Consider the following 9,073-nt stretch of genomic DNA (forward strand, 5'->3'; position numbering starts at 1 on the left):
ACATGTACAGTGAATATAATGGAAGGGTACTGGCTTCATCTCACTTGTAGAAATGACTTTGTACCTTATAATTAATCTGATCTACGTGTATGGGGCGAGTGGGCTGCAGGTTCACACACAGCACCAGCAGACACTTCATGCACAAACCAGATATTTCTGAGATTCTCCAAGAGCATGAAAAGTTCTCCACTGCTGCTTTATACAAGATAATCATTTTTCTTTCTACCCTCTAATTTTCTCTTAAAATTAAGTTCAAAAGACACATGTGCACACATACACACACACACACACACACACACACACACACACGAGCTTAACCCTGGTGACTGAGAGAGATACACAGATGCCAATTTGGTGTGTTTGGCGTTGCCACCAGGCTTTTCAGGAAAAGGAAGGGACAGAGGACCCAGCCAGTGCCTTTGGGGACAGGGGTGACAGCACACTCAGAGGAACCACCTTGTGTGCATGCCAGTGTCTGTGCCTCTGGAAGCCGCTTCCTCTCACCCCATCCTGCCTCTTTCAGGAAGCAGGGCCTTCTGGGAGCATAGAGGAAATGCAGCCACAATAACTGGAAGCGGATTTAATGATGAGGCCAAATCCATCTGCCCACTTTTACAGACAGCTCATGACACTCAGGGAACTGTAATGTAATATGTTCCTGAATTTTTGTTCTTTTTCAGCTTAACATTTTTTTCTTGATTATTTTGCCAGGTCCCTGGCTTTACAACTCTTCCTCCTACTCGGCAGCTCTCTCCTGTCCTTCACTCCCCTCCCAGCTGCTCTGCTGAGGCAGCCCTGGGTCCCTCCCTTCCCTCCCCATAGGTAACTGCATCAGGTGCCCCTTGGCCTTCATCTTGCTTCCCGGGTTCATGAGCTTGGACTCCAGATGACTAAACACACTACACAGGTTCAACCCACAAACCTTTTTGATTTTGCTGAGTAACACAAACCATAGGGTTCTTGCTTATGCCATTAATCACCTTCAAAGAACAATATAGACCGGTTTGGTGGTGTTCTTGTCATTGTACTTTCAAAAAAAAATTGTAGCTTTTGTCTTAAGAATCTAATCAGGCAGCATTTCAGGCATTAACTATATGTACCTGAAAGTAGAGCACACTGATTTTTATAAGATTCAAGTACCTTTGTGGAGGATTCTATGTTATCCCTATGTCCATGATGATGTTAAATATAACATGTACTCTATTTGCACAGCACCGTCCTTTCTAAATCAAGGCTGGGAAGAGGAAAATGTTCTGTAAAACACAAGCACCAGCCAGAGGGTAGATTATGACATCCAATAACCACACTTCCTGAAAGGCGAAGACCCATCAGAGAGCAAAGAGCATTTCCATTTTCACCTGAAGGGCAAAGGAATTGCTTGGGCTGGAGGGGGATGAGGAGTAAGCTAAAGAGTAAAACCCATAACCTGTGTGTGCAAAATCCAAGGGGAAACGTGAATAAACTCTCTGGCTGCACTGGCTTTTAACTGCTTGCTTTTAGTTGACTTTGAAAATCACTGATTTTGGAGGTCATGCATCCAAGCAATGTATAATTACTCTCCCCCTAACTGCTCTGCTGTGGGTACTGGAACACCTCAGCCATGTGGGTCATGGTGGTAACTGTCGCCCAGGTTACTTTAGGGGGACTTGAAGGCTGCTTTTGTTGGAACCACCAACTCTTCACTTGGGCCTTTGCAGGTATCTGACGGGTGATATCAGAGGACCAAAAACTCCACCCAAGATCATGCTGATGCCTCCATTTTTAAACGTGCGTCCCATGAAGAGCTATGAAGATTTAGTCTTTACCTCCAGTCACCTTTCCATGCCTCAGACCACTGGCTTCTTCAGCCCATAAGTGCCTGCTGAGCCCTATCCTGGGACAGATTTGAGCCTGGCTCTCCCATGCCACACACCTGGCCACCGTGTGAATAAACTCTCCCTTCTGCAAAACTTGACTGGCATACTGCATGGTGGGCAAAACAAGCCTAGTTTGGTCACACATGGTCCTTATACTCAAATACCAAGAATAAGAACTTGGCGGGTCCAAACCCTAAGAGTTATGAGGCTCTTTGAACCTGTTGGGTCCAGGTTTGCTCCAAACACAGAGTTCCCTACATGGTCTCCAACACAGCATCTCTGAGCTTGAACATTGCTAGTGAGAGAGAAGCAACACAGTTTTGAGCCACTGAGGCACCTGCTATGCTGGGATTATTAAAGACACCTGAGAAGCAGCACATTGCCACTACTTAGCCTCCTTGTGCTTCAGTCTGCAGGTGTTAAATAAGAGGGGAATGGCAATAATAATAACTCATAAGGTTTTCTGTGTATTCAGTTGTATTATATAATAACACTGAAAACAGAGCCCGGCACAGAATGAGCACACAGCAAATATTAGCCTCGATGATGACAGTGTGCTTTCCAGTACCTGCTCCTTTCTGGGTTAACTCTCCAGCCGCATCAACCAGTCTGTAGATCACAGAGTTTTAAAATAGCTCTTCTGCTAAATGCTCCTCCACAACAGGGAGATACACAGAAATGGATTTAATATTCTGATGCAGCGTAATGTTCATGCCCAGTTCAGCGGGAACAGGACAGGCCTTGACCTAGACTTCACCACGGTATCAATGCTGCCTGTGGCTGCTCTGACTTTCTGGTGGCTGCAGCTCAACACTGGCTCTCAGCAGTCTTACCAACATCTAAAACTACCCAGTCTTTTTCATAAAAGCTGCTGCCAGACCAAGCCTCTCCAACATATATTTATATAACTATTTGGAGGGCATGAATTCATTTACATCTATTAAGCTAAATTCCTGGTTTGCTATCGTCATTCTAGCTTACTGCAACACATTTGTGTTCTGGTTTTATTATTCAGTCTTTCCTAACTTTTTTCATATCCAAACTATGATAAGGAAGTGTTATTTTATCCAAATGACGGATAGATGTATTATCCAGACATACCCAAAGGTACAGGCTTACAGATACCACTGGAGACACTGACCTAATAAAGGATTGACCTGTGACTCCACCTAACTTAATGACCTTTATCCCTGCCTTTTGCTGTCTTGCTCATAAAGATAGCATGCTAAACTCAAAACATACTTTTCCTAGGGCTGAAGATGTAGCTCAGTGGTAGAGTACTACATAGCATGCACAAAGCCCTGAGTTCGGACCCCAGCACCACACACACACACACACACACACACACACACACACACACACTCTCTCTCTCTCTCTCTCTCTCACAGATCTAGAATTATTCTTCCTTAGAGGAAAGTAGTATCTTTACAGAATTGCAAGATATGGTGCTGGGCCCTAGCACAGCTACATGGAGTATTTTTGGTTTTGGTTTTGTTTCTGTGCTTGTTCTAGGATGTGTTAGTTTTGTTGTGTTGTGATATCAAGGACTGAACCCAGGGCCTTTGCCCTGAACTATATTCCCAGCCCTTTTTATTTTGAGACAGGCTCTCACTAAGTTACTAAATTGCCTAGGCAGGGCTCAAACTCAAGATCCTCCTGTCTCAGCCTCTTAAGACTGCTGGGATTATAGGCATGCATCATCACAGCCAACCAAGGGCGATTTCTGGTTTTTTGTTTTGTTTTGTTTTGTTAGCTGAGTTGACCAATCCAGCTGCATTGATAGATCACAATATGGGAGAAGGCCTGAATGACAAGGCCCTGGGACAGGACAGTCGGTGAGACACAGAGCTGGAAACCAAATCCCATTAGTTTCACCTTCATGGCTGCTGAAGACCATGGCTGGATTTGGTGTTTCAGACACGGACTGGGACAAACAGCACAGGCTAAGTCACTGCAGCCCAGCAGTCACTTTAAGGCCTTCCCAGGATGGCCTTGCATCTGCTCCCACAGGCTTCACAGGAGCGAGGATGACGGAGGAGTGCACCCCCAGAGGGAGCTGTGGCTTCACACAGAGGAAGAGAAGGGATCTGAGCGTGGGTTTTGTTTTTTGGGGTTTTTTTTGGGGGGGGGGGTATGGGCATCGAATTCAGGTCCTTGTGCTTTCGAGGCAGGTGGTGGAACCACTGAACTAAATCCCCAGCCCTGGATGTAGGTTTTGATTCAATGTGGGATGGAAGGTTATCACACTGGCAGGTGAGCTCTGCACATTACTTTGGTTTTTGTTTTGTTTTGTTTTGTTTGGTACCGGGGATTGAACCCAGGTCCTTGCGCTTGTGCAGCAAGTGGCGAAACCACTGAGCTAAATCCCCAGCCCTGCATTACTTTGTAATCCTGCCCTTGACAGCCCACTTGCCCTGAAAGCACATGTTCAACGGACTTGGGGGCTGTGGGAGGGACAGGGATTCACCAGGAAACACTGGTCCCCACCCGGCCTGTTCTGCAGCTCACATGCAGAGGGGAGAAGGTGACCAGAGGGGCAAAGAAAAATGAGGGGAATGTTTAAAATACGTCATGGTCAGGTTATTGGATTCTTTACTCAAATACTTCCTTGGGCAAAGTGTCTGCCGTACAAGTGTTGGCCGTAGAAAGATCGGAGAATCATAAATCTAGATCTGGTTGTATTAACTCCATGAGCTCTGAGTTTCCTATGAAACCAAGGCCACAGAGGCACCAAGGGGAAGGTTTCCGTCCCCTCCCCAGACTCCAAGAGTATAGCACTGGAGTGTTCCACTCTGAAGCATCAAGAAAACTGCCCAAATCTAGAGGATGCAGAAATAATTAGGGTCGGGCACCATTACAGCTGCCTCCCATTGTACGCTTAGGAGCTGAGAAGGGAATTGTCTTGCTCAGGATCAAAGGGATTCCAGAAAACAGCCACAGGTCGGACCATAGAATTTCCAAAGCCAGCAACCTACAAACCGGAAGCTGATTCCCAGAGCCTGGATGGCAGCAGTCAACTGGAGACAGATTTTCCTGAAGCGGTCACCTCCCATTCCGCGTGTAAGATTAGAGCGGGCCATCAGCAAATCCGCAGACCCGAGCAGCAACAGAAGGAAGTGGGCAAGGAAGGAGAAGAGCAGCAGGACCGAATTCCATGCTCAGCTGTCACAAAATCCAGAAATGAAGGAAACTCAGGCTGCATGGCGGAAATTGAGTTTCACTGCTGCATTTGCAGGGCCAGGCTGCGCTCTTGGCTTTGGGACCCTTCTCCTGGACAAAAGCCAGTTCTCTCGACACATAAATACTCAGTGACGATAGCACCGCCAGCAGCTGAGGCCGTGATCTGTAAAGGTGCCAGATCCGCACGCAAATGGGCTGGAAATACCTCGGCGAGGGTCACAAAACTAAGACAACGGACAGCGAGAGCAAATTCTTAAAGACGGAGGGAGGGGAGCGCGAACAGCTCGTAAACGCAACCCTTTTAGAACTGGACGTGCAGCCCCGCCCCGCCCCGCCCCGCCCCGCCCCGCCCCGCCCCGGCCGCCGCCGCCCGCTGCGCTCTTGGCTGCGGGGAGCGGGACGAAGCGGCGCGGCAGGCCCGGGTGGCACATCGCGCGGGTCGCCAGGAGGCGGACCTGTGGGAGGGACCGCGGGGTTCGCTCCAGGAGGCCCCAGGCCCGACCGCCCGGCCAGGGGTTGCGGAGCCAGGGACGCGCACCGGCTCAAATGTTAATTCTACTTACTCAGTCTTCAGTGTAGCCGAGTTACAATGGCAAGAGAGAAGAAGAAAACAGCATTCGTGCAATTCTAATAACGCAACAAAGTAGGAGCCTTGGCCTTTATAAATCTGCATTTCCTCCTTGTTTTGTCTTGAACGCAGAACAATGCCAAAGAAAGTGAAGCCTACCGAGAATGGGAAGGAAGAGGGGCCTGTTCCCAGGAAACAGGTGAAGGTGGGGACTGTTGGTGGGGCTTCCACCTTAAACTTGGATGGCCCCAGTGGTCTCTTCGAAAGTTGAATCTCACCCATCAAGACAGAGACTCTTTTCAAGGAATTCTGGGAGAAGAAGCCCCTCCTCATTCAGAGGGATGACCCTGCACCAGCCACGTATTACCCATCTCTCTTCAGGCTAGCGGATTTGAAGAGTCTGTGCAGCCAGGGTTTGTACTGCGGAAGAGATGGGAATGTCTGCCATGTGTCAATGGGAAAAAGGTTTTAAACAAAGATGGCAAAGTGCACTTTCTTCAGCTGAGAAAAGGGCAACAATTCAGTTTCACCAACCTCAGATTCAAGGATGAGCTTTGGAGCGTCCAGGAGAGGCTAGAATGTTACTTTGGCTCCTTGGTCGGCTCAGATGTGTGCATACCCCCTGCAGGATCTCAGGGCCTACCTCCACATTATGACGATGTCGAGGTTTTCATCCTGCAGCTGGAGGCAGAGAAGCTCTGGCGGCTCTACCCGCCCACAGTGGCCCTGGCACGCGAGTACAGTGTGGAGCATGAGGCCCGGCTTGGTGCGGACACATGAGTTCACACTGAAGCCAGGTGATTTGTTGTACTTTCCCAGAGGGCCCACTCATCAGGCAGACACTCCTCCAGGCCTGGCCCACTCTACTCACGTGACCATCAGCACATACCAGAACAATTCATGGGGAGATTTCCTTTTGGGCACCGTTTCAGGGCTTGTGTTTGATACTGCAAAGGCAGATGTGGAGTTACGGAGTGAGTGGAATACCACGGCAGCTGCTAACGCAGGTGGAAACATCAACTGTTGCAACAAGATTAAGTAGCTTTCTGAGGACTCTTGCAGAACAACTGGAGGGCACTAAAGAACTGCTTTCATCAGATGTGAAGAAGGATTTTGTAATACACAGACTTCCCCCTTACTTCGTAGGCGATGGAACAGAGTTGTCAACACCAGGTGGAAAGTTACCGAGGTCACAGCATAGTGAGACTGCAATTTAGAGACCACATCATCCTCACAGTAGGGCCAGATCAGAATCGATCCGATGAAGCTCAAGAAAAGATGGTTTACACCTATCATTCTCTAAAGAACAGGAGACACACACACACATGATGGGAAATGAGGAATCAGAGTCTCATGGACTTCGCTTTCCTTTCTCACATGTGAATGCACTGAAGCAAATTTGGAACAGTTCAGCTATTTCTGTCAAGGACCTGAAACTAACTACAGGTGAGGAAAAGGAGAACTTGGTATTATCCCTCTGGACAGAATGTTTAATACAAATACTTTAGTGCCTTTCCGGAAGCAAACAGGGAAGATGGAAGTGCCAGGTAGATACTGTTGTGTTGAGTCCACCCACAAAATAAGAGTACTGGCCATACACATGACCCAAGAAGAGAATATCACCATCCCTTACCTTGCAGCGTGTCTGTTAGACATACTTGTACTAAAGGGCACGTGGGAGAAAAAAACGTGAAATACTAGGTGTCCCAGAATGTGACCAAACCATGCTTTTGAAAGTTATTTAATCCAATGTGTTAGGAAAGGCACAACTCCAATAAATGTGTCATGTAGAAAAAATAAATAAATAAATAATAAATAAATAAAATTGGACGTGTTTGCCTCTCACATCTCTGCTTCACGCCCTTCCCAGTAAAGCAGCTTTCCACGTCTGTTTTTTGAGAGGCTTTAAATCCTGAGAGTTGAAGGCTGAGGTTTTACCGCCATCTAGTGGTATTGAGAGGTATGGCAGCTTTGGACGCGGCCTACAGGGAGCCCAAGGCCCAAGGTCTTGCTTGTTCTCATCTGAGGAAGATAGAGGTTGTTGAGCTTTACTTCATTATCACCCATTTAGTTCAAAAGAGATGTCGCTCTTGTTCTAAGCTATCAATCAACTGAAGTCACCGAAGGACCTGGCTGGGCTAAATCTTCACTTTCTAACCTCCCCTCTCCTGAGTAAGAAATCCTCTTCATTCTCAATGTAATGATTCTCAGATGCTGAAACCCCAACCCCTGAAGTGTCCCCACGTTAACAAAAGAGCTTATTTGTATGCAGAAATGTGACACCCGAAAACAAGCAAACAGCCCTGTGGGGTGACAAGCGCTGCTCAAACAGGGAGCTTTCTTCTGCCCCCTGAAGGGACAAGAGTTCAGTGAGGCAGTGGCCTATGTGCTCCAACCCCGGACACCACTGTGCCTCACAAGAGACAAACATTTGCAGAGATGGAGATGGGTGCTGGTCCCGGGTCTCCTCCAGTGTGTGAAGAAGTTGGCCTGAGGAGGGAGGCTGGGACGGCACAAAGGCCTGGCAGGCTCTGTTCCCTGAGGAGACTCAGAGCATTGCGTGCTTTTACCATTCATTCATCCCTCCTTTCTTGATTGATGGTTGAAGACCAGAGAAAGAAAGACCAAAAAGATATAATGCTATGCACTCATTGGGTTCTTGAGCACCATTCCAGGCTTATAACACCCTCCTGAGGCAGGTCATAGAAATTCCAGTCTACCCTGCCTTAACCTGGCCATAAACTTCCTGACTTACTGTTATGATTTAGATCCAAACTGTCCCCCAAAAGACTCGTGTTCAGAGGCAGAGCTTTAGAAGGTGATTGGACTATGGGGGGGCACTGACTTGCTGTTGGAAGGTGGGACTTGGTTGGACTTGGTTCATCTTCCTCCCTGGTTCCTGCCTTTTCTGTCTGTACTTTCTGACTGCCATGGTGTGAGCAGTCAGACCTTTCACCATGCCCTTCCTGTCTTGGAGCCAGTCACCCATGGACTGACTCCTCTAAAACCCATGAGGCAAAATAAACCTCTTTCTTTAAGTTTCAGATGCAGGTATTGTGTCTCAAAGACGAGGAAGTAACAGGCACTCACCTTGTCTGACTGTCAGTCATACGGCCCTCCTTATTCCACAGGGCTCCTACCCCATGCCCTGAAATGCCTCACAGAAGGACCCAGGAGAATCTGAACAGACAGCCCATGCTGGCTTCCCTCCCACCCGTCTCTCAGCAGTGTTGTTATTAATCATTCCTGTGCAGTGAAGTCTCCATGAACCCCAGAAGGACAGGGTTCAGAGAGCTCCTGGACACCTGGACACATGGGGTCCCCAGAGGGACCAGAGAGGGGAGCCTTGGGCTCCTTCCTTATACGTCATGCCACACATCTCCTGATCTGTGTCCTTTGTAATGTCCTTCACAGCAAGCCGGGAAATATGTCTCCCTACCACTCAAGCAGCTTAATTGAAACTCCCACG

The 9,073-nt window shown here is 48.0% G+C and overlaps 1 pseudogene; it reads left to right on the forward strand.

The window, feature by feature from the left end:
• The first annotated feature begins 5,405 nt into the window (after nt 1-5,405).
• Nucleotides 5,406-7,429, forward strand: LOC101696847 (ribosomal oxygenase 2 pseudogene; annotated as a pseudogene).
• Nucleotides 7,430-9,073: the final 1,644 nt, after the last annotated feature.

This window comes from Heterocephalus glaber, unplaced genomic scaffold (assembly GCF_053883595.1).
Source record: "Heterocephalus glaber isolate CG9 unplaced genomic scaffold, H.glaber_assembly_v1.0 deba00001444, whole genome shotgun sequence".
In the NCBI taxonomy this organism is placed as follows: Eukaryota; Metazoa; Chordata; class Mammalia; order Rodentia; family Bathyergidae; genus Heterocephalus; species Heterocephalus glaber.